Consider the following 20,048-nt stretch of genomic DNA (forward strand, 5'->3'; position numbering starts at 1 on the left):
CTATGTCTTTCCATAAAACAAAAATATCATCAAGGTAGTGGAGGTACAACATCCATTCCTTTTCAAACCCAGAGTTGAAAATAAATCTCTTTTCCTAGGTCACCATGATGAAATTGGCAAAAATGAGGCCACTACTTGACCCCATAGCCACACCTTTCAGTTGCCTAAAGTACTCATCCTCAAATATGATGTAGTTGTTTTTTTAAAATAAATTCCATTACTTCCATTACAAAATTAATGAGTCCTCCATCCAAGCTTGTGTAATCACAAAGGTCTTCCTGAAAAAGTTCCAATCCTAACTCATGGGGTATGGAATTAAACAAGTCCACTACATCCATAGTGGAAAAATCTGTTGTGTCACCAAAAAATCCTTGTTTAATCCTAGTTAAAAAATTTCATGAGTCAAGTAGAACATAAGGGATGGGGCGCATAGTGTTTTTCAAAAGTCGGTCAACAAAAATACCCAGGGAATAAATGGAACTGTTGTGAGCAGCCACTATCAGTCTATAATGAGGATGCTCCACATTTTTATGCACTTTGGGGATACCAAAGACAGTAGGGATATATGGATGTTCATTAATCAAAAAAATTGTAGAGCTCCTTGTTAATTACCCCCCCCCCCCGTAATAGATTGTCTTCCAAAAACAGTTGTATCCGCCAATGGCAATATTAATCTGGTTGAGTGAAACCGTTTCATATTTGTCAGCGTCATTCAACATATTTGCTCTGCCATTAGTATAATCGTACTTGTCCACCAGTGAGGTATATAATAGTTTGGGTACATCTTTTTGTTTACAAAGTAGGATACAGTATGAAATATTACTTAGAACATCCCTTGTCCCAGGATGACAGAGGTAAAGGGACCCGGAAATGTGGAACATGTAGGTTTTGTTCTTACATTTTAGAGAGAACATCCCTGTTGGTAGGCGAATTTCGGACTAGGGTATTTCTAGTTTATGGTAATTGTGGTAGTAAGAGATTGGTGTGTTTGTCAAGGATGCCAAGGGTTTTAAGTTGGCAAAACTGAGAGAGCACTATGTAAATGTATTTATGAATACCTATACACTATAGAAAATAAAAATTTTAACAATTCTCTTTACAAACACACACTGACCTGTACTGGGCAAGTTAAGTTCAAGTTTTGGATTTTAGAAATTATTAACAAGGACCCCCGGGGAGGGGACTGGGGTAATAAAATTTGTAGTAGTGAGGTTAAATGGCAACTCAGGTTGAAGGTCATTTACCCACCAGGTATCAACAAACATGTTTCTTTGGTTCCTGTTTTAAAGGAGACAGCTTTAAAGTTATAAATGATGGTAGTATCTATTTTTATTGTTTAATGTTTTATACTTTACAATTTTTACATGAAATTAAAGGGTTAAAGATTGTTTCTGCAATGTTGTTTAATTGAACACTAATTGATTTAATTGATTGTGCTAATTGGGAATGGTATTTTAGCAGTCACAATGGTGAAGCACTTGGTTTGATAAAATCTAAGATTTACGTGGACAAAAGTGCTTACCATATTGACTACTGCATTTACTGACTACTGCATCTTATTTTTGCTGTATTTGGATTGGTTGCTACTTTTTACTGGATTACCATGTGGAATAAATCCATTTTTTAAATTCTTTTTTGCAGTAAAGGATTATTTTTACAAGGAGGTGAGGCTGAGTTGACCTGGGTGGATTGTTGTTTATATGGTTGTTCTTTTCCACCGGAGTGCTCTATTGTGTGTTTTTATTATTTTATACATGACAAAACCAGAAAGGGACATTACAGTGTTGTGGAACATTTTAAGACCGTTTCAAATCTTCAGGATACAAAATTAATGAAACTAAAACAACCGCAGTAGCGGTAAACTATGTACCCACACATGAATTGGTCCAACAATATCCATATTTATGGGGAGATGATAAAATTAAGCATTTAGATGTATGGATTAGAAATGACTCTGTTGTGGCAGCTAAGGATATGTAGGAAGAGACTAAACAGAAAATGCAAAAATTGAGAAACTGGAAGCTTTGTTGTATGGATATGGATAGTAAGATACAAGCAATTACAATGTTTTCAGTCCATTTAGTCTTATACACAGGTCAGGCATATTTTTATCAACTAGAAGAGAAGCTGTAGATAGCAATTAAAAAAACAGTTGAAGGATTTTATCTGGAAAGGGAAGACAGCATGGGTCAAGTGGGATACGCTGATTATTTCAATAGAACAAGGTTGGCTAGGATTGCCCAATTTAAGGGTGGATTTTTAGAGCAATACATTTAAGTCTGTTATACATAGCACAAGCAGAAAACTATAATTCAAAGTGGAAAGGAATGATGATACTGGGGAAGCTCAAGAAATAAGGAGAGATTGGGATTTTGGATGAAGACTCTTAAGGAGAACAACAAAAATGATATAGAGTATTATATTCATAAAATAGCAGGAAGTATTCTAAGAACTAAACCAGTATGAGAATGGAGAAAAGAGATTCTGCTGATAGAGATGACTGTGGTTAAGGAGACATATAATAGGCAAGAGGGGCCTGGAATTTATTGGAGAAAACTGGGAAAGGAACTAAGTATTGGGAGCAAATACCTAGAAATGGAAAGAAAATAGAATGGGAAGTGGCCAAGAATTTATTTGGACTACAAGTTAGAGATTGTCTTCCATATCAAGGACTGATATCAGAATATAGGCAAAGAGAAATAAATGGGGGTCCTAAATGAAGGACCAGCACTGGTAGAGTTTTTAATAGAATCTAGAACAGAAGCTGCCATTAAAGCAGTAATTAGTAGAGCATATAAAATATTGCATGATAATTATAAGAATCAGTCAGAGGAGCTTAGAAAGGATTGTGAAGAGAGATTGGTTAAGCAATTCAGAAAGAGACAATGGGGTGATATATCTCCCAAATATGCAACACAGTCTAGAAGATTTAGGTTCTTTGCCTGGAAGTGTTTGCATAGGTACTTTTATACCCCAAGTAGACTCCAAAGAATTTGTCCTCAGGTGGATAGCAAATGTTGGAGGTGTGATGGGCAAGAAAGAGGTGGCTGTGAACATATTTTTAGGGAGTGAAATGAGCTGGCAGACTTTGGGGATTCACTGCAGACCGCTCTGTTGATGGTGCTAGGTGGGCAGATTGGATTGACTGGGTAGATGATTCTTTCGGGCTGTGATACAGAATCGGAATTGCCTAGATATAGTAAAGCCTTGCTGAGTCTAATTTTGGTGGCTGCCAAAAAAGCAATTATTAGAAAATGGAAATCAAAGTCTAAACCAACTTTACTAGAAGTAGTGAATATAGTAACAGAGGTAAAACAACTGCAATTGGGATCTTTATAAAAGGGAAGGAGCAAACTACACAGGAAAAAATGGAACTGTGGGAACAATACATGCAGAGAAGGAAAGAGGCAGGATTTGAACGAGCCATGTAATGCTTAACTGACAATGACTGGATAGATTATAAGTGATGTGCAAATGTTTGCAACTACAGTTGTTTCAGTGGTGTCTGTGATGTATAATGTTTGCAGCTAAAGTGGTGTCAGTGTTTGTTTTTCATTTATATAAATGTTAAGATTGCCTTTGTCATACGTGATAATTTAATAAAGATGTTTATTGAAAAAAAAAAAAAGAGTACATTAATACCTAGTTCTTCTAATTTATTGAACAGTGTTTTCTGCATATATACATTTGTATATGTGAGACACAAATTGAATATCGAGAAGTGTACTGGCAGTTGGTCCTTGAGACAAATAAATGTCCAGGGCTTAATGAGATGGTCTCCCTTGCACCTGTATTGAAATTAAGAGCAGCTAAATTATAGGGCGACCTAGCACCCTATTTATGTATCTATGTAAATATTCATTCATTTATTCATTTTTGTTCATAAGTATTTAAACCTAACATATCCCTTAGGAAAATTTTTAAATGTTTTAATAAGTTAGATTTTTAATGTTTTTATAAGTCAGATTTTTTTTAACATATAGGTACTGACCACTCCATGGTTTTAGACAGTTTGACACTTTTTTGATGTTGTATATTTGTTAATGTATTGAACTTTTAGGTCACTAGATGGCAGCAAAGTATTGTTTTTTATATGCATTCTCTTTATGTTTTAGTTTAATATGTTTCAACATCTATACAAATGTATATTTATATTTTAAAACAGATCTTTATTAAATGTTTATGATTGTCTATAAATAGGGATTATTAGTTTTTAATAAAATAATATGTAGGGACATTTTTATAATAATTTTAAGCAGTTTAAGCACTATATTCACAAGCAAGTTATTGGTTGTGTTAAGCAGGTTAAAAAGCTTAATGAATCGATTTATTGTCCTAATTGCTTTATTGGTGAAGTGTTTTTTTGTATAAAATGGCAGGGAGTTGTGTTTGTAACCATTCTGATGAAGTCTTGGATGAAAACATACTGAGAACTGTGTTCGGCGTTATTTTTTACTGGGTGTGCTGTGCTGTGTTATTAAAGAAGTTTGTGGGCGAGCAGCAACTATCTGAGTGTTTTTTTCTTTTGAATTGTGACTGCTTGGCACTTTGTCCATGGTTGTTGCTTTATTTCAGTTTCACCCCTGTACTTTTACCATGATCCACTTTCCATTCATCTCTTTATTTCCCTGTCATATCATTTAACTCTCTTTCCTTATGACTATAGTTCATGTTACTATTTCTTTTTCAAATTTTATTAATGTCATATCTTATACTTGAATTGTATTCTATGCATTATGTATTCTGAATTGTACACTATGTATTATGTAATCTGTCATATACTCCTTTTTCCCATAAATTCTTGTTAAAAATGTTTTTATTTTTGACTATTGTTAAACATTATTTAATTTCTGTAAATTTTGTTGTTATTGTTCTTCTTCTTTCAGCTTTTCCCATTTAGGGGTCACCACAGCGGATCATCTGTCCGCTCGTGATTGGCAGTGGAGTTTTACGGTGTCGAGTTGCCAGCCTGGTGCCCAACCTTCCACAGAAGGCACACACATGCACACACTCACACCTATGGCCAATTTAGAGTGTCCAATCCACCTGCTGCATGTCTTTGGGATGTGGGAGGAATAAATTTTGTTTTGTGGAACTTTTTTTCTTGGGCACCTAATGGAAATGGCCATTGCCCCAGTCAGACATTCCTGGTAAACAAATTTAAAATAAATAAATAAATGTATATGATTTGTGAAAAATACATCCTAACACCTGTACCGGTTATGCTATCTAAGAGGGCTGTAAGCTCCCTTATAACAGTCTGATGAGAGTCTTCGTGGATTTGTACAGACATGAATAAAAACAGATCCGTACTTCCTTAGATTAAGGTGTCCCAAGGCCTGTCTCACATCATCTATTTTTGCTCCAGGCGAGCATAACACTATTCAGTGTTCATTATCTTCTCTGTAAATGCAAGTATCAGTTCCTCTAATAACTGAATCTCCAATTACAAGAATATCTCTTCTGACCAGGTCTGAAGGAATCCTCAGCTTCTAATTCCGTAATATCTGCTCTATCAGTTGTTGCAACAGAATGATCATCATCGGCATTAGTCTTATTAATCCCACTGTTTTCATTGCTTATTACATTTGCAAGCATCCAGCTGTCATCCTGCTGGCTTTGTACATCCACAACTTGAGGCGTGTTGTCAATGTCTGTCTTTCTCCTCTTTTTTTCTTACAGTAGTGTCCTTCAATACTCCCATGTTCAGTTATGATTTCTTCCTTTTCATCTGCCCTTTACCTTTTTTTTTCTACATTCTCTTTTGGAAAAAGTATGCCTTTTTCTGTAGACTGAATGTTTTCTGACAGGAAAATGTTACCATTCCCTGTAATCTGTGTGTTTATTACGTATTCTCTTTGCTTTACAGAAATTTATCAGTTTCTTCTTCTTCCGTATTTGTTGTGAACTTTTTCCCTTCTTTTCTTTTTTTTTTATTTTTTATATTTCCTCCAATACACTGTAAGTCGTGAGACTGCTGCATACTTGTATACAGAATTTCAAAGTTGTCCATATTATCTTGTTTCATAGAGGATGAGTGATCTTTACAGACAATGGTCACATCATTTCCTAAATGTGTACTATTTGCTCTTTGCTTAACATTATTTATCTCATCAGTCCAGTCATTAATATATGAAACAACAGTTGTATCACTACTGGACTTTTACTGTGTAGTAATATACTCATGGCATGCTCTTATGTTTATTTGATGAATCCATTATCACTTTACTTTTAAAATACTGACTGTACTGACACCAATTTAATTTAAAAGCACAAAGAGACTGCTTGTCTTACATCTCCAGTCTCAGTGCTATCTTTTGCAAATTAGCTGTGTAATGTCACTCTATAACTTTCAAACTCAATAGTGTACATAGCTGGGTTGACTATATCTTGGATGTAATAGTTAGAACTTTGGATTTTTCCTTGGTTAATGCTGTAGCCTGTGATGTTTTGTAATCTGTATATTACTTAAGAATTTCATGAAGACGGTGCTAGAAATACAGTGAGCATTAAATCATCTGCATCTACCATAAATTTTACTGATATATCTCTTACTGTAATGGGAACTACCTCTTTAGATTGCTGGATAGCTGCCTATGTAGGGTTTAATGCCAACAAAAATGGATAAGGTAAAGGAGACAACCCTGAACCACTCCCTGTAAATGCATTTCGGTGGGAAAAACTACTGGGTAGTATCCATTTGCTTGGCGACTATAACCTGAAGAATTTTTCCTTGTGAGTAAGTTGACATGCCAATGGTTTCTCCTAAAAGATTACCTTTTATACATTAGTGTATTTGTTTTATTTATTGCTATTTATGTATTGCTTCTGTTGACTGGGTTAGTCTGAATGAGCTGTGGTAGCTCCCTTTCAGTAGAGGCCCAGGGAGAAACGCTCCTGTTACAAAATAAGCAGTTTTATACAAGAGAAAAATGTAAAACTCTGCAATTAGTAAAATATAGGTATTACATATTAGTACAAGACAAATTGGCATACACATTTAGGTTTAAGATGTTAAATTGCAATTTTACATTTATGGGTTGGGAAAATAAGGGAGGGGAAGTGTGGGAGGTATGAGTAGAAAGCAGAGAAGAGGTGTTAAAAGTAGAAAGCACAGAGTAGTGTGTATATCTGCTAGGTCCATTAGAGGAAAAGAAAGTTGCAGTGAAGTTGAGGTAAATGTAGATGGTAGTGAGTATGAGTTGGAATTTTGATGGAGGGAAAAACTTGTCAAGATGTAAGTCGAGACAGTAGAAGTGGCAGTAAGGGCAAAGGGATAGAAGAAATTAGAAAATTTACATTGAGAATTTGCTTTGTTGAGGTATATGGGGTAATGTAGGTGTTAACTGTGTAAACCCACTGGACAAAAGTGTCCCTTTTCAGAGGTGACCTAGGAGCACTGGCTGGTTAAGTGACTTGGTTAGAGTCACACATTTGGCAAATGGAGGTAGAAGGCATCAAACCCTCTATCCTTAACTACAGGAAGAAGTTCATTTGCAGTTCAGAGTATTAACTGACAGACTTTGTCATGGTAAATTGCTACTGATTTCATTAGTGCCATTCTGGGTAGTTTCCCAGATATTAAGATGTTTTCAGGCTGTTGGCCTGCTCATTATTAAAGCAAAAAAAAAAATGAAAATTGTGTCTTTTTTCATTTTGAAATATATGCAACTGTTCATGAAGAATGCCAGTATTTAGACAAGCTTCTTCCGAGGTATGCATCCTGCCCCTAGTGACTAGCATATCATCTCCTCCTGCTTCTCCTTGGGCAGTCAGTGCCTGGACTATGGCTTGAAATGTCAGCATGGAAATTAAGGAATAACCAGTACCTTCTCTAACTTGCCCAGTGGCAACGAGTTACAGTGTGTATTTTGCAGTAGTCTTAGAAAGCTTTTACTAGTTAGGCACAAACAGTTTTCATAAAGGGCACCTACTGAAGGTAAGTGAATGCAGGAACACCTAGGAACCTGAATGTAGGCTACCTGACTGTGAATATTATTAAATATTGATGTTATGTGATCCTATCTCGCCTACATTCTGAATGATGGGTTCGACTCGAGCTATGCCAAAGAGCGAAGTCTCTTACTGGCTGAGCTTACCATATCCCAGGATGCACCACTACCAGTCCCCCAGATCTCGTTTGCCGCTAACATGTGAAGACGTGGTCTCGAGCTGGCTGAGTTAAGTAGTGATTATTTCACTAGTTTTTCTGTCAGGTTTTTCTTCTTTTTCTACAAAAAGCTGTTTTAACAGCTATTCTTGTGTTTTGAGTGTGTTGGACAAAATTCACTTGGTGAATTCTTGTGTTGTGAGTGACTAGGAGTACCTCTTGTCAGGAAAGGCCTTTCCGGTCTTTTTGTTTGTAGGTGACTTCGTTCTGTTTTGAATCATTTACATTTCTCTTCTTAAATAAGAACTAACGGAGAGAAATTATTATATTACAGAGTTTGTGCTGTGTTTGACTAACTCAGAGTATTGTGATAACTGTAAGCCTACTCTAGGTGTATTACCAGTGTTCTTTCAGTTACTTTTGAAAATTTCTATAATGTCTCAGAATCCCAGGCCTTCGGGCTTCAAGAAATGTGTAAAATGTAGCTTCAAAATGTCCATCACGGACGATCACTGCTATGTGTGTATTGCTTAGGGGCAAAGCATTTACAGGAATCATGTAGTGTATGTCACGCTTTTTCCTCAAGGGTCCTCCAGAGGAGGAAAATAAATTAATTCTTAAGGGATTAATTAAACCTTCTTTCAAGAAGCTTTGGCATCCTCTCCTTCTCCCCAAAAGAAAAGTCGGCTCGACCAGTCCGGCCGGATCCGATCGCTAAGAAACAAAGGCAGGCCTCTCCTTCGGCTCCAAGGACTTGGAGCCGATGTCCTCGATGAGTATCGACTCCTCTGGCTTCGAGCCGATAGCTGGGGCATCAGAGGCGTCATCTTCGGCTCTCGGCCTCGACTGCCGACAAAGGTTGCCCGCCAGACACTTCCTCCTCGGTCCCCTAGCCCTTTGGGGCCGTTGGAGAGGCCTTTCGACCCGTTCTGTTTCCTCTCGGTCTTGAGGATGTCAGATTCTGATATAGACAGGGTGCTCCAAAGACTGTTCCAGTCCCCAGTCTTCCAAAAATTTGTTTCGGACCCAGTTGGCGCCGATGACCTTGGCCCACCCCATTGCCATTCCTCCTCCGACTGCTTCGCTCCGTGAGCAGGTGCTGTTGGAGCCGATGGAGATCTCAGGGTCGGCTCTTACTCCAACCGGGCCTTGGTCCGAGTTTGGTATCGCGGACGTCTTGGCTGGACCGGGGTGATGTTTGGGACCTATGCTTTGGTTCGAGCCTCCCTCGGTGCTCGCGGGTCTTCCGTCGACTATCACGGCTCCGGGGACCGGACACTCCCAGGATTCTGGGGGTCCGGCTTTCAGAGCCATGAGGAGTGCCTTGGCCAAGTCCTCCTCCTGGGTGTCTCCGCCCTTCGACGAGCTTCTGGATTTAGTTTGTCGAAGGGCGTGGGAACATCCAGATACCGTGGAACCAGTCCCTTCTCGTCCAAATAAATTTTTGTCTGCTCCCCCCGAGAAGGAGTTCCTCACTAAAGGCATGGCTGTAGATGCCATGGTGGTGGCATCTGCTACACAACAGGACGTGGCAGAGGCTTCAACGTCCATCCATCCTCCTAATAAGGAGTCTAGGAGTATGGACAGGTGCAAGCGCCCTGACTTCAGCGGCCTTTACTTTAAGGTCTCTGAATTATTTGGCACATTTTACCAGGCTTCAGAGGGATCTGGTCAAGGAGTTGTCAGATTCCTCTCGGGTAACCTACCTGAGCAGCTAGCCCAGTCGGTTAGCTCTCAGTTGGCTATCCTTACGTCAATTTCTAACTCGTCCATGAGGCTCATTTCCTATGCGGCCGAAGGGGCGGGTAGGCTCTACGGAGACAAGCCTGGCTCCTTTTAGGCCAGTTTTGGAGGAGCCTTCTTCCTCTTCACGGCCTTTGATGGGTCCTCCTTGTTTGGACCCAAGGTTAAAGACACCCTTACCCGCTGTGAGCAAGAGGAAAAACTTTATCTGCCGTGGTGCCCGTTATTCCACTCCCTCCTCGCCTTACCCCAAGGCTAAAGGAGGAAAATGGGATGGTTCCGCAAATCCCGTAGTTTTTCTCCCAACAGCAGGAAGAATCCCCTTCCAGAGGCAGAGGGCGGGAAATTTTTCAGGGAGATGCCGTCCCAGAGGCGGCAGAGGCCCGCAATTCTGGAGACCGCGAGTCCTTTCGTGGCTCTTCAGCCTCCCACACGTCATGAGGGATTGCCCGGCTGTGCTGCTCGGAGCCAGTCGGGTGTCGCTTTGCCAAGCACCTAAAAGCCTGGGAGTCAATCACTCAGGACAGATGGGTGCATCGTTGCCGGAGGTTACACCATCCCATTCACATTCTCCCACCGTCCAAAAGAATCCCGGACCCACCACCCAGTCAAAGGGAAATGGCAGCCGCAGAAGCTTTAAAGCTGCTAGAAAAGAGTCATCGTCCCCACAGACCAGATCGGATCAGGAAATTACTCCAGGTTCTTTTAGTGCCAAAAGACAGGGGACCTGAGACCAATATTGGATCTCAGCAGACTGAACCAATCCGTCACGAAATCCAAATTCGAATGGTCACGTTACAATCCATTCTCCCATTGTTGGAGAAGGATGTTTGGATGTGCTCCATAGACCTCAAGGACCTATTATCACATACCGATACATCAGGCGTCCAGAAGGTATCTGCGCTTCAGCCTGGGAGTCAGTCATTACCAATTTTGCTCTGCCCTTTGGTCTCACCACAGCCCCCAGGGTGTTCACCAAGTGTTTGGCAGTAGTGACGGCTCACTTGAGAAGTCTTGGATTCCAAGTGTTTCCCTATCTGGACGACTGGCTCCTGACTGCCACCACCAGGCATCTACTAATGGACAACCTCAAAGCCACCATCTCCTGGGTGTTACCCTGGGATTACATTCAATTGGTCAAAGTCTGTCTTGCTGCCCTCTCAACGCATAAAGTTCATAGGAGCAGAGATAGACTCAAGATTGATCGCGTCTTTCTTCCTGCGAAAGGATCCAAACATTACAGGGCCAAGTACAAGCTCAGATCTCGAGATCCAAAGCCCCAGCCAGGATGGTTCTACAAGTTCTAGGCTCAATGTCTGCCACGGTTCTTTAGTCCCTCTGGCAAGATTGCACATGAGGATTCTTCAGTGGCTATTGTCAACGCAATGGTCCTTTCAGGATCTTCCCTCAATCATCACATCATGATAACGGATATATGCAAAAGGGACCTTCGCTGGTGGCTTCAGACATCCAATTTGGGTCATGACTAATCCTTTGTTCTTCCCTCTCCAGTGGTTACCCTGACGACAGATGCCTCCCAGATAGGGTGGGGGGCATTGTCTGGGCAGGCTAGTTCAGGGCTCCTGGCTTCCAGGCGAAGCTCTTCTCCACATCAATGTGTTGGAGATGAGGGCTGTACTTCTATCCCTACAAGCCTTACACAAGTTTCTTCCTCAGGGCATCATCGCCATCCACACAGACAACATGTCGGTGGTTTGGTATCTGAACAAACAAGGAGGGACCAGATCATACCCCTTTGCAGAGAGGCCATGAGAGTGTGGGAATGGGCTGTAGCTACCAACGCTTCTTGGTAGCGACCCACATCCCGGAAAGTCAAATATATTGGCAGACAAATTGAGCAGGACAATTCTCTCCTCACGAGTGGTCTCTAAACCACACAGTAGCAGCTCAGGTTTTCAGGAGATGGGGACGCCATGCTGACCTATTTGCAACTCCATTAAACACCAAGTGCCAAAGGTTCTTCTCCTTGATCCCACATCAGGGAGTACCAGCCATGGATGCTCTAGCACAACCTTGGCCAACAGGGCTACTTTATGCCTTTCCTCCAATTCCGCTTCTTCCCAGAGTTATTCAAAAGCCTCTCAACTGGGGTCTTCAATGATACTGATTGCCCGTACTGGCCTCCAGGTATGGTTTCCCTACCTGAAGAAGCATGCAGTGGACGATCCGTGGACTTTAGACCTGATTCGGACTTGCTAATCCATCAGTCGGGACTTGACATCAGTCCCTTCAATCTTTGAAATTGACAGCTTGGCTCCTCCACTTCCGACTTTAGTTAGAAGGCACACACTAGACCCGGAAGTTGTTCACATTTTATCTTCGGCCCACAAACCCACCACTAGCAAATTGTACCTTAGTAAGTGGAAGAGGTTTGCTATCTGGGCTCAACTCAAGGGCTTAGACCCTATCACTGCTCCTGTCCCAGAGGTCTTGAAATTTTTAACATCCCTGTTTAATCAGGGATCTTCTGTCTCAACTATTAAAGTCCAACTAGCGGCTATCTCTAAATTCCACAAATCCATGGATCCTCCTTTGATGAGCAGCAGACTATGCAAAACTTTCATTAAAGGTGCGAGCCTATTAAGACCACCAATTTTTCATCCTGCACCTCCGTGATCTTGATTTGGTGCTTATTAACATCTCCCCTTTCGAACCGGCTGCTACATGCGACTTAAAATATCTCTCTTGGAAACCTGCCTTCTTACTTGCACTTACTTCGCAAGAAGAGTTTCAGAGCTTCAAGCCCTGTCTATTAAGCCACCGTTTGATTTTCCACAAGGATAGAGTATCACTTAGGCCTAATCCATCCTTTGTCCCAAAGGTCTGTTCTAGTTTCTGCCTCCAACAATCTCTAGAGCTACGGTTTTCTTCCCAAAATTCTCCAATGAAGCAGAATACACTCTTCATAAATTGGATGTTCACAGGCAATTACACTTCTATTTAGACAGGACTCAGCAACTTCGTAAGTCAGACCAGTTGTTTGTGTCCTTCTCAGATAATAAACTGGGCCAAACCATCACAAAAGCTACTATCTCAAAATGGATCAGAGATTGCATAACTCAGACTTATTCTTCTTCGAATAAGCAACTTACAACATCTATCAAGGCTCATTCTACCAGAGCTATGGCTACTTCTATAGCTTTTCATTCCAAGCTCGCTATATGCTACTTGGTCCAATCCGCACACTTTCATTTCCCACTACAAATTGGATGTGGCATCTAAAGGACGAGCTTCATTTGGTTCCACGGTACTCAGGAGTGTTTTCCAGTGAGCCACCCAGGATTCAGGTGCTAGGGACGCTGTCCCATCATTCAGAATGTAGGCGAGATAGGATCACATAACATCTTTTAGTTATGTACTCACCATAACTTCAGATGTTTGGGATCCATCTCGCCCATACCCACCCTCCTTCCCCTGCCTTGGAGATCAGAAGAGATTGAGCGGTTTTGAGTTCTACTGTTTTATCTTGTTTAGCCTGACGATGTTATATAAGCAGGTATGTATGTGTGTGCATGTGGACAAACTAGATCTGGGGACTGGTAGTGGTGCATCCTGGGATATGGTAAGCTCAGCCAGTAAGAGACTTCGCTCTTTGGCATAAGCGTGGAGCGAGGATCGGCTCCGAACCCATCATTCAGAATGTAGGCGAGATGGATCCCAAACATCTGAAGTTATGGTGAGTACATAACTAAAAGTTTTCAATAGTCTTATCCCTTCTTCTTAACCTCTGTAGACAGCCATGTGCTACTGCAGTCTGGCACTTCCAGTGTGTTAAGTAATATGTAATCACAATCACCACCAGCTTCTACTTACAGTGGATATAAAAAGTATACACACCCCTGTTAAAATGTCAGGCTTTTGTGATATAAAAAAATGAGACCACAATAAATCACTTCAAAACTTTTCCCACCTTTAATGTGACCTATAACCTGTACAATTCAATTGAAAAGCAAACAAATCTGTTAGGGGAAAAATATAAAAAAATCATAAAATGTACAATATGCTGGTTACATAAGTGTGCACACCCTTAAACTAATACTTTAATGTGTGTGCACACCCTTAAACTAATACTTTGTTGAAGCACCTTTTGATTTAATTACAGCATTCAGTCTTCTTGGGTAGGAGCCTATCAGCATGACACATCTTGACTTGGCAATATCTGCCCACTCTTCCTTGCAAAAGCGCTCTACATCTGTCAGATTGCGAGGGCATCTCTTGTGCACAGCTGTCTTCAGGTCATTCCATAGATTTTCTATTGGATTTAGGTCTGAGCCTTTCCAAAACTTAAATTTTCTTCTGGTGAAGCCATTCTATTGTTGATTTGGCTGTATGTTTGGGGTCACTGTCATGTTGAAAGGTGAAATTCCTCTTCATCTTCAGCTTTATAGCAGACAACTGAAGGTTTTGAGCCAAAAGTGACTGGTGTTTGGAACTGTTCATAATTCCCTCCATCTTGACTAAAGCCCCAGTTCCAGCTGAAGAAAAGCAACCCCAAAGCTATTTCCTTGATCTCAGCACTTGTTCAGAACTCATTGTAAGCACTAAATAAATTACAAATTACTACAGCACTCAACTTTCCTCACTTGTCTAGAGGAAAACAGTTTTTAGTACTTAATAAATAAGCACCTATTCAGGCATGTCTAAAGGTCAGCTCCCAGTGTTTTCTCCTGTCTACCTGATTAATCTGGGCATCTTGGGACAATGCAGCAATTGCCTCATGTACACAGACAACCCTCTCCTCCTACCACCCAACACTACGACCTGTGAGAGATGCACTTATATAGCCAAATTGGAAGCAAAGCTCTCTTTACCAAAGACTGGCCTAGACAGTCAAGAGGAGAAGATAAACGCTTGCATCGCACCATACTCATCACATAGTCCATCAAAACACACACATAGAAACACAAAACACACACCTACATTCGTGGAGGTTCTCAGTACTAATCTGCCCAAACAACAGAGACCTCCAAAGCAGAAATGCAAGCAACCTCCACCCCCCAACACAACCCAAATGACACATAGCCCACATACTCAGTGTGCCACTCAACTGCAGCCCATAAGGCATAACGTACCCAACACTCTAGTCATAGGTGACTCTATAGTCAGGCACACTGATGTTCCACTCACCAGGCTAAACAAGGAGAAAGTTACTGTCAGCTGCCTGTCAGGTGCCAGGATCCGCCACATAACGCACGCACTCAGGTCACTCCACAACAAGTACAAATATGACTCTGTCATTGTCCATGTTGGTGTGAATGACCTGAGACATACCTCCCTGGACTACATGAAAAGAGACATGGAGGAGCTCTCTGATCTTGTAGCCCAGGCCGGTATGATCCTAGCCCTGAGTAGCATCCTGCCATCACCCAGAATGACACCACAGTACAAGGACAAAATGATTGACTTTAACAATTGGCTAAGCTTCTGGTGTCATTCTAAGGGAATCCAGTATCTGTCTGTCTGGGATGACATGATCGACAGAACACACTGCTTTGCCAGAGATGGCCTGCACCTGTTGCCCTTGGGATTCTGGATACTGGCAAAGGCTCTTGCCACCCCTATAGTGCCTTTTTTAGGCAAGGTTCAAATGACAAATTCACCACCGTAACAGGTACAAGCAAGCAAAATATGAGGGTAATACTACTCAATGCTAGAAGTCTAAACCTCAAAATGCACTCACTCGAGGCACTCCTTAAAATGGAGAACATTGACATCTGTGCAGTGACAGAGACCTGGTTCAAAGCTCCAGAGAGCACCCCTGCATTACCAGGCTATAATTCATACCACACCTTTCGGCCACCAAACCCGGACCGAAACACTAAAGGTGGAGGTGTGTCCATATTCATTAAGGATATCCACACCTCCAAGCTAGTTGCTCATCATGATGCATCTGAGATTATCCAAGTTCAACTAAATCTGGGCAAAACCGCAATCCAGATTGTAGCTTGCTACAGACCCCCCACCATGCCCCAGGATTCCCACTCCTCTTTTCTTGATACACTGGAAAATATTAAGGTACAACCCAACACTCTAATAATGGGTGATTTCAACTACCCTACCATTAACTGGGAAAACTACTCGTGTACCAAATCTTTTTCTCAACGTTTTCTGGAAATCATCAATTCCAACACTTTAGATCAACTTATTTACACCCCCACCAGAGGCAGCAATATCCTAGACCTGATCATCACCAACATGGGTGACCGGTGTTCCACACCAGAGGCAAGCTCCTCTTTGATCAGATCTGACCACAAGCTGATCACCCTAGACATCCACATCCCGCTCCCACCCCCCATTAGGAAAACAACCATAAAAAATTTCTCCAAAGCCAACTTCACGCTTCTTAATACAGAAGTGGCAAACTTCATGACACCCATGCAGATGGACAATATTTATTTTTATTTATTTATTTGCAGTTGATTTACCAGGATAGTCCATTGGGCCAAAAAGAACCCGTTTTCAATGGAGTCCTCAGTACAGATAATTGGGTACATACAAGGATTGCTAAATAATTATACAAAATGGTAGATAATAGTCATAGGGAGAAAAGCTCCAGCACACACAGAATTAGGTTCAGACAAGATTGCTAATATTTATAGAGAAGTGGTAGTAAAAAACATTTCAGTTCACAATTCATAAACATTCTGAACAATACAAAACAAAGAGGATTAAGGTGAAGTAAATGAGCTTGGAAATAATGTGAGATACATAGCAAGGAGTTTTGCAGAAGGAACATGAAAGTACCTTAAAGGGTAGTAACAGAGGGAACACAATCTTTGATAGATAGAAGTCTGGTCCTGTAAGCATATTGGTGAATGATGTGATGTATTTATGACAATCCCATTGGGAAGTTAGATGTGAGTGAGCTGTTTTTGAACATGTATTGGTTAGAGGGTGTGACAATGGATGGGGGGGGTGAGTTCGTTACAGGATAGTAAGTGTTTACCTGGGGGATAAGATGGTTTATGAATTTCCAGTAGGTTTTGATTGTTGGACCTTAAGACTCTGTTTGGTAGGTGCATTTTAAAGGCAGAAGATAGAGCTAAGGTCAGCTGTATATAGATGAGATGATTAGATGATGAGAGAGAGAGACAGTGGTGGGTGGAGGATCTATGGCTAGGAGAGTTGGTTTAGGTATGACTGCTGAATCCTACACAAATGCACTTTATAAGCACTTACATGAGTGCATGGATCGTGCTATCCTCCAAAAAAGAAAGCCAATCTGGTGGTCTTCTGCCATAAACAACCTCTACAACAGAAGAAAGAAACTGTTGCAAAAAAGAGTAAAATCCCACGATCGGAGGAACTCCCTGGTCAGCCTCAGTAAGAAGCTGAGATCCTTCATAAAATTCTCCAAAGCTAGTTATGAAAACAAAATTGCCACTGATTCTAAAGACAACCACAAAGCATTCTATAGCTATGTCAAGAATCTCAATGGCAACACTCAGATATGCTCTGAGTTACAGCACAATGACACTAAATATACAGAACCAACTGATATTGCCAACATCCTGGCAGATAGGTTCAGTGCTAACTTTACCCCCTCTTACCCCCTATAGGGCCCATCTTTATACCGGAAGGATGCAAAGTTCCTGTAATCACGGCTGCACAGGTAAAAACTTCACTCTCCAAAGCCAAGAACACAGCATCCATGGGACCTGACAACATCCCAGGCTGCCTTCTACATGAACTACAGAATGAACTGGCACCCCACCTAAGTACCATGTTCAATCATAGCCTCACCTCAGACTTGGTGCCCATTGAATGGCGCACCGCGACAGTTATCCCACTCCACAAAGGGGGCCACAACAGACCCTGGGAACTACCGCCCCATTAGCCTGACGAGCCTCGTCTGCAAGGCCATGGAACGTATCATCATGGAACTCATAAACAAAGACATTGGAGATCTCCAAACCCTGGACCCCACACAGTTTGGGTTTGTAGAAGGCAGATCATGTCTCCTAAACCTGCTAGACTCTTTTGAAGTAGTCACCAAAGCCATAGATGAGGGTAAGGTGGTTCACACAGCCTATCTAGATCTCGCCAAGGAGTTCAACACCATCCCCCACTCTGGAATTATAGATAAACTCACTAAACTAGGTATAAATCCCTATGTCACAAGATGGGTTGCCAACTGGCTTACTGAAAGAACCCACACTGTGAAAGTAGCAGACTCCAAATCAGACTTCAGACCAGTGACAAGTGAAGTACCACAGGGTTCAGTCCTGGGTCCTCTCCTGTTTGGTATCTACTTCTCTGAAGTACAGGCTAACACAGAAGGTCTTTGGCTAACTAAATTCGCAGATGACTGCAAACTAGGAGCCATAATTGAAACTCCTAACGATGTGGACATCCTACAAAAGGGCCTCACTGAGACAGATGCCTGGTGTCAAAGACATGGTCTCAAGCTCAATGCCAAAAAGTGCATTGTCATCCCCTTTGGTAAAAATTCTGTACCCATGAACTACCACATAGGCGGTAGTCTACTTAACACTGAAAGTGTGATAAAAGACCTTGGGACACAGATGGACAGTAGTCTCTCATTTGATAATCACATTGCCAAAGTGGTCAGGAAATCCTTCTACGTGGCACACCTCATCACAAAAGGTTTCTCATCCAGAAAAAAAGAGGTCATTGTTCCCCTCTACTCATCACTCATTAGACTCATTATAGAGTACAACGCCCCTTTTGGTATGTACCACACAAGACATCTACAACAACTGGAAAGTCCACAAAAATACCTCACAAAGAGGATTACTGGCCTCAAACAGATGCCTTACGCAGACCATCTCAAAAAACTCCAGCTTTACTCCGTCGCATATCGCCTACTCAGAGGCGATCTCTGCCTAACATACAAAGCTATGTCAAACCCAGAGCAGTTGGACATGCTTCACTTAAAGAAATCCCAATCCCTCCGAGCTACACGCTCTGGGGACCTAAACCTTGTCACCACAATAAACAGAACATGCTGGAGGGATAGATTCCTGTCCCAGAGACTTCCCATACTCTGGAACAGACTACCTATCTATATCAAACAGAGCTCCTCATTAGCACTCTTCAAGAAAAATCTTGATGATTGGATGGGTAATAGGAAATTCACCCCGGGGATCACTTCTGTGGTTCTGCTTGACAGGGGCACAGGAAAATAATCTTCTTGGGTGGTGAAAGCCAGGGTACATTTTTGGCTAGGCTTGTATAGGCCCTAGGGCCAATAACCTAGTACTTACCTATGAACCTGTGATACTGCCACCACCATGCTTCAACGTATGGATGGTGTTCTTTGGTGATGCGAAGTGTTGTTTTTATGCCAACGTACCTTTTGGAATTGTGGCCAAAAAGTTCAGCCTTGGTCTCATCAAACCATAACATATTTTCCCACATGCTTTTGAGAGACTTGCTGTATTGTTTTGCACATTTTAGCCTGGCCTGCGTGTTTTTCTGTGTAAGAAAAGGCTTCCGTCTTGCAACCTTACCCCATAGTCCAGACATATGGAGAATACAGGAGATTGTTGTCACATGTAATACACAATCAGTACTTGCCAGAAATTCCTGCAGCTCCTTCAGTGTTGCTGTAGGTTTTTTGGCAGCCTCCTTGACCAGTTTTCCTCTTGTCTTTTCATCAATTTTGGAGGGAAGTCCAGTTCTTTACAACATCACTGTTGTCCCATATTATCTCCACTTTTTGATGACTGTCTTTACTGTGTTCCATGGTATAACCAATGCTGTGAAAATTTTTTGTACCCTTCTCCTGACTGATACCTTTCAACAATGAGGTCCCCTTGATGCTTTGTAAGCTGTCTGTGAACCATGGCTTTTACTGTAGCAGGCAACTGAGTAAATGTCAAGAAAATCATAGTAGGACAGCTGAACTTTATTTTGGGTTAATCAGAGTCTCTGTAATTGATGGCAGGTGTGTACCCAAGAAGTCTGAATGCTGTCATTAAATCAAAAGGTGAGTCAACAAAGTCTTACTTTGAGTATGCACACACAACAACGTATTCGTTTAAGGGTCTGCGCTTATGCAACCAGCTTATGGTACGTTTTTTATTTTTTATATTTTTTCCCCTAACAGATTTGTTTGTTTTTCAGTTGAATTGTACAGGTTATAGGTCACATTAAAGGTGGGAAAATTTTTGAAATGATTTATTATGGTCTCCTTTTTTATATATCACAA

General features: G+C 41.4%; 1 protein-coding gene across 1 annotated transcript in view; it reads left to right on the forward strand.

Annotated features, from left to right (window-relative positions):
* EVC2 (EvC ciliary complex subunit 2) overlaps positions 1-20,048 on the forward strand; it is a 1,983,677-nt gene that overhangs the window by 803,655 nt on the left and 1,159,974 nt on the right. The gene's annotated exons all lie outside the window — the stretch shown is intronic.

Source organism: Protopterus annectens, chromosome 14.part0 (assembly GCF_019279795.1).
Source record: "Protopterus annectens isolate FY-2018-M chromosome 14.part0, PAN1.0, whole genome shotgun sequence".
Classification (NCBI taxonomy): Eukaryota; Metazoa; Chordata; order Ceratodontiformes; family Protopteridae; genus Protopterus; species Protopterus annectens.